The sequence below is a fragment of the Martes martes genome, assembly GCF_963455335.1.
Source record: "Martes martes genome assembly, chromosome: 17".
NCBI lineage: Eukaryota > Metazoa > Chordata > Mammalia > Carnivora > Mustelidae > Martes > Martes martes.
This window is the reverse complement of record NC_137905.1, coordinates 49,399,733-49,405,490: the sequence shown is the minus strand read 5'-3', so window position 1 is coordinate 49,405,490 and position 5,758 is coordinate 49,399,733.

The window sequence follows — 5,758 nt, the reverse complement described above, 5'->3', positions numbered from 1 at the left end:
AAAATGTGTATTTGAGGGGCTCCTGGGTAGCTCAGTTGTTAACCTGCCTGCCTTTGGCTCAGGTCATGATCCTATCGTCCTGGGATCGAGTACTGCATTGGGCTCCCTCCTCAGCGGGAAGCCTGCTTCTCCCTCTCCCACTCCCCCTGCTGGTTTTTCCCCTCTTGCTGTCTCTCTGTCAAATAAATAAATGGAATCATTTATTTGATTTGAGCAACTTCATTTTTTTAAAAGATTTTATTTATTTATTTGACAGACAGAGATCACAAGTAGGCAGAGAGGCAGGCAGAGAGAGGGAGGAAGAAGCAGGCTCCCCGCCGAGCAGAGAGCCCGATGTGGGGCTCGATCCCAGGACCCTGGGATCATGACCTGAGCCGAAGACAGAGGCTTTAACCCACTGAGCCACCCAGGCGCCCCTTCATTTTTGACTTATATAAAAACGCAGGGTCACACACTGTTGTGATAATATTTAATTTTTAGGGGCGCCTGGGTGGCTCAGTGGGTTAAGCATCTGCCTTCGGCTCAGGTCATGATCTCAGGGTCCTAGGATCGAGCCCTGCATCGGGCTCTCTGCTTGTCAGGGAGCCTGCTTCCCCTCTCTCTCCGCCTGCCTCTCTGCCTACTTGTGATCTCTCTCTCTCTCTCTCTCTCTCTCTGTCAAATAAATAAATAAATAAATAAATAAATAAAATCTTTTTAAAAATATTTAATTTTTAGAATTAGCTTCCTGCTGTTCCAACTGTATAAGGCTCCTGCCAGGATTTTGCAGACCCTGACACCACTGTAAATTTTGGGTAAGTCCATTCTGAATGTAAATTTCAGTCGTTCTGGAGCTGATGATTCTCTCAAGACAAGTTCTCTAAAAATATTTAACTTTACAAATCAGGTCTGTGTAGTGTAGATTTATTTAAATGCACATATATCCAAGGGTATTTTGCTGTCTCTTTTGACATTTCTTGTAACTTGTGAAGTTGTCTAAGAAACCAAACGGGGCTTCATAATTTGTATATAACTCAAACGTTTTGTGTTTCATCACTGTATCTTCAACTATAAGGAAAAATGACTTTTAAAATTACCCTCCTGGGGCCCCTGGGTGGCTCTGACTTTGGCTCCGGTCATGATCTCAGGGTCCTGGGATCTAGCCCCACATCGGGCTTTCTGCTCAGTGGGGAGCCTGCTTCCTCCTCTCTCTCTGCCTGCCTCTCTGCCTACTTGTGATCTCTCTCCCTCTGTCAAATAAATAAATAAAATCTTTAAAAAAAATAAAATTACCTTCCTGGAGGGGTGCCTGGATGGCTCAGTTGGTGAAGCATCCAGCTCTTAATCTTAGGGTTGTAAGTTTAAGCCCCACACTAGGCTCTATGCTGGGCGTGGAGCCTACCTTTAAAAAAAGAAAGAAAAAGAATTATTAAACATTTTCTGAAGGCAGAAGTTTGGATAGGATCCTTTGAATATAATTTTCCTTGGGTTTTGTCTTTTGGGCTTTTTTGGTAGGGGAGGAAGGGTCTGTGTTCCATAATTCCTGGTACCCTAACCACAAGCATGGTGGACCCATTGGTCACTCACCACTTGAGGAATTTTCCTTTGTTTTCTGATGATTTTTTTCTTAATATATAGTGAACTTTGTCAAGTGTCTACTTGACAAGTGTCAAGTGTCTACACTTTCTGTGTCTACTGAAATGACAATACACGTTCTTCCTTACTCTGATGCCATGGCAAACTCTACAGATCTTTTTTTTTTTTTATGATAAATAAAGTTGCACTTAACGTTATTTTCTTAGAAACCAAGTCATCATATTCCTTAGTGTTGTATCAAACACCAACAATATCAGTTCAAATTAGAGAAAATACATGCCAATGCCAGCTTCTGACAATAAAACTAAGGAAGTTTCAAGTCCCGAAGTTTGGCTACTTGAGGTCAGGAAATCATGGGAAAATTCCAGAGTATTTTTTACTGTTCTGCACATTGAAGGAGGGCAGGAAAGACAGCGGTGTTCTATTGTACCACAAGATCACGTCTTCCCCTTTATTTTTGGAGCACTAGCTTGAAAAGGTCCTGGCACATTCCAGTTATAATAATTTTTCTCCCACAAACAATTGTCTCCTATTTGCAGTATGTTGAGGAAAATGTCGTCTTGTAAGTCTTTTCTTTTCTTTTGAGTCTGAACCACTAAGACTCCCGGGTACTTTGGGAGAATCCCGATGGGTTGGGTGGCTTGCTGAATGTGTCAAAAATCAAATTTGCAGGGGCACCTGCCTGGCTCCGTCAGTGCAGTGTGAGGCTCGATCTTGGGGTTCTGAGTTTGAGCCCCAGACTGATTGTAGAGGTTACTTAAAAATATTTATTTTTTTAAATCAAGTTTTGTATTCTGAAAATACTCTTAAATACATACGCACACCAGGGACATGGAGCTCTTGCTACGTGTCTCTGTCACCTAACTCAAGAAACTGATGGGAAAAAGCCAAATTTGTGGAGATGCCAATCAACCACAGAAACCCTCTGGAAGGCCAAAACCTATTGGCCCATTCCCCTCCTCCTCCTCCTTCTCCTCCTCCTTCCTCCCCCTCCTCCTCCTCCTCCTCTTTTTTTAAAAAGTCATCTCTACACCCAACGTGGAGGTTCAAACTCACAACCCTGAGATCAAGAGTCACGTGCTCTGCTGACCGAGCCAGCCAGGCGCTGCGTGACACGCTCTCCTTAATAATAGTTTCCTGAACTTTCCTTACAGTTGCTGTCTCGTCCTTAAAACAGCTGGATCCCAGTTGTTTCAAAATGTTTTGTGCTGTGGCCACATTCCCACCTCGCCCTGGGTCTTTCTTTACCCCTGGGGGTGCCTCTCCCTCTCAAGCAGTCCGCTCTTCATCATGCACCTGCTTAGGAACTGAGGAACTATTGACTCTGGTTGCAAAATTATCTGATGGCCAGGTGACTTCCGTCCTCTGCCAGATCTGCAACCTCGATCTCCTTAGGAACAAGAATCCTGCCTCGAAGCAGCTTTAAGCTTCAAGTCACAGACTCCCTGAGGGCCAATGGGGAAAATCACAACTCGCCCTTCCCTTCCACTCTGCTGCGGGCTGCCCCGGACACAGGACACCAAGGCTCGTGTTTCACCGACTGGATTTCGAATGTTAAGCCCACCCAGAGCTGCTGGGTTAAACTTCATTTGCTCTCGTTACATATTTGTTGGATTCTGTCTGTTTGTACTTTGTTAAAGCGTTTTGTATCCATGTTCTTCACTTTTTTTTTTTTTAAGATTTTCTTTATTTGTCAGACAGAGAGAGCAAGGGGAGCAGGAGGTAGAGGGAGAAGCAGGCTCCCCTCTGAGCGGAACCCTAACCCAGGACCCCGGGATCATGACCTGAGCCGAAGACAGTCGCTTAACCGACTGAGCCCCCACCCCCACCCAGGCATCCCATTGCCTCCATTTTCATGAGGGATATTGGTCTGTGATTTTTCTTTTTCTGGAATATCTTTCTTTCTGGCTTTGATATCAGGATTACGTTGATGTCATAAAACGAGTTAGTGAGTACTTCTTACCTCGATTTTCAGAAAGAGTTTGTAGGAAACTGTCCTTTATTCCTTGAATGTTTGAATCCACCAATAGAACGGTCAGGGTCTGGGATTTCACTCTCCTTTACAGGTCAACAAATTATTCCGTAATTGTTGCATAAAAATTGGCAGAAAGCTCAAAACACCTGGGTCGGAGACAAAGGACTTTGGTATTCAGAGCATATCAAAAGGAAGAGGATTAGCGTGTCCATATCGATGCATCTCCCCCCACTACCACCCCTGCAAGTACCATGGGGCATGCAGGGGGAGTCAGAGCCTGGCCTGCTCGCCTGCGGTTACATCACAACACGGAGCTTCAGGAGTCTGAGCAGAAAGCAAGTCTCCTCTTTATCTGGGAGGAAATGTTACCTTACCCTTCGGGGCTGCTGGCTGTAACCACGATCTTAAGAAATACATAAACAGCCATCTGAGCCTGGATTCCTTTCTTGCCCAACAAGAATGTTCAGGGATGCTCAGTTCCTTCTGCGGATTGCCTCTCTCTGGGGGCTCGAAGGGAGAATTCTTCCTATGTGTTCTATTCGTTCTTCCGACTTCTGGTGAAAGCTGGTAACTTTGGCTGTGCCTGCATTGTTCCAGTCTCTGCCTCTGTCTCTGCACGGCTTTCCCTTCTGTCTAGTCAAACATCCCTCTCTTTCCCCCTTCTAAGTGTGATTGTATTGAGAGCCTACCTGGGTAATCAGGGATAATCTCCCCATCTCAAGACCCTGAGTATAATCACGCCTGCAAAGATTTGGGGGGAGGGGACCTTTTTGCCAAGTAAAGTAACACTCACAGGTTCCAGCATTAGGATGTGGGTATCTTTGAGGAGGACCACTTTTCAGCCTACCACAGCCATTATATCACACAACCTTTCAAAGACACAGTAAACACAACTGCCCTAATCGAGAGGTTGAAACAAGGAATTAGTAAAAATCTCTCTAATTTATGGAGCATCAAAGAGCAGAAGAATTCGGTAAGAGGGCTGATCTTAGGTGAGGCTCGGCAGTGTTATCAGATTCTCTGTATCTTCTCTGCCTTCCAAAGAGCTGACCACACTAATTGTGGCTTCCCTCATGGTTGAAATCAGGTTTCCAGAAGTTTCCGTGGATATAGTTTCAGACCTCCAAGAGGGTCTGCTATCTTCCTCTCCCTCTCCCTCTCTGCTGCCCAAAATGACCTCTTAAAAATGCAAAGTGGTGGGGCCATGCCCAGCTGGTTTAGTCACCGGAGCAGAGGTTGAAACTCTTGATCTTAGGGTTGTGAGTTCTAGCCCCACGGTGGGTGTGGAGATTATTTAAAAATTAAAAAAAAATTTTTTAATTAAAAATAAAAATGCAAAGAGGGTTGGCATCACTCCTTACATGCTCTCCCATGGCTTCCCAGTGCTCACAGCATGAATCCAGGCCCTTACCAAGCCAGTCAAGTCCCAGGAGAATCTGGTTCTACTGAGCTGGCTCCCCACACACTCTGGTCCTTTCCAGTCCAGCAAGAGCAACCTTCTTATAGCTCCAGAACATTACCCTGCAGCTTTTCTTCGCCATACCTCTACTCCCGCTGGTCCCTCTGACGCCAACAGCTCTCTCTCTGGACCCTGGCTGATTATGCCTATAGGTGCTGTGTGATCAACACGAAACTCAGTAACTCTGGGCTCTAATTCTTCATGGCATGGTTGCCATTGCTGTTATTAGGAGCAAACCACTCCCTGGGACAGAGAGGCCCCCAGGAAAATCACAGAACAGGACTCTTGAGAGGCTAAGAGGCTGTCCCCTTACTGTTAAGATGGGGGGAAAGCGCCCGAGGGAGAGTAGGGACAGACGGGGACGACGCGCCCTCTGGCGGTGGAAGGAAGGAACCGCGGAGAAGGACGCTTTTCCCCCTCGCGGAAACCAAGCCCAAGGTCAGAGTTGATGATAATGTTCTTTGGGGGCCAGCTACCTGCCAGGCCTAACCTAGCCGCGCCACCCATGTGAAATATAGTATATCTGGAGTTATTTTAAATAGTTAGGAGTTTCTTTGTTTCTGTGTGTCTTCCCCACTAGAAAGTGTGTAAAGGGACGCCTGGTTTTGTTGTTGTTTTGATTTGGTTTTGTTTTTTTTTAAGATTTTATTTATTCATTTGACAGAGAGAGGGGGAGAAGGGGGAGCGGCAGGCAGAGGCAGAGGGAGAAGCAGGCTTCCCGCCCAGCGGGGAAGATGACGCAGGGCTTG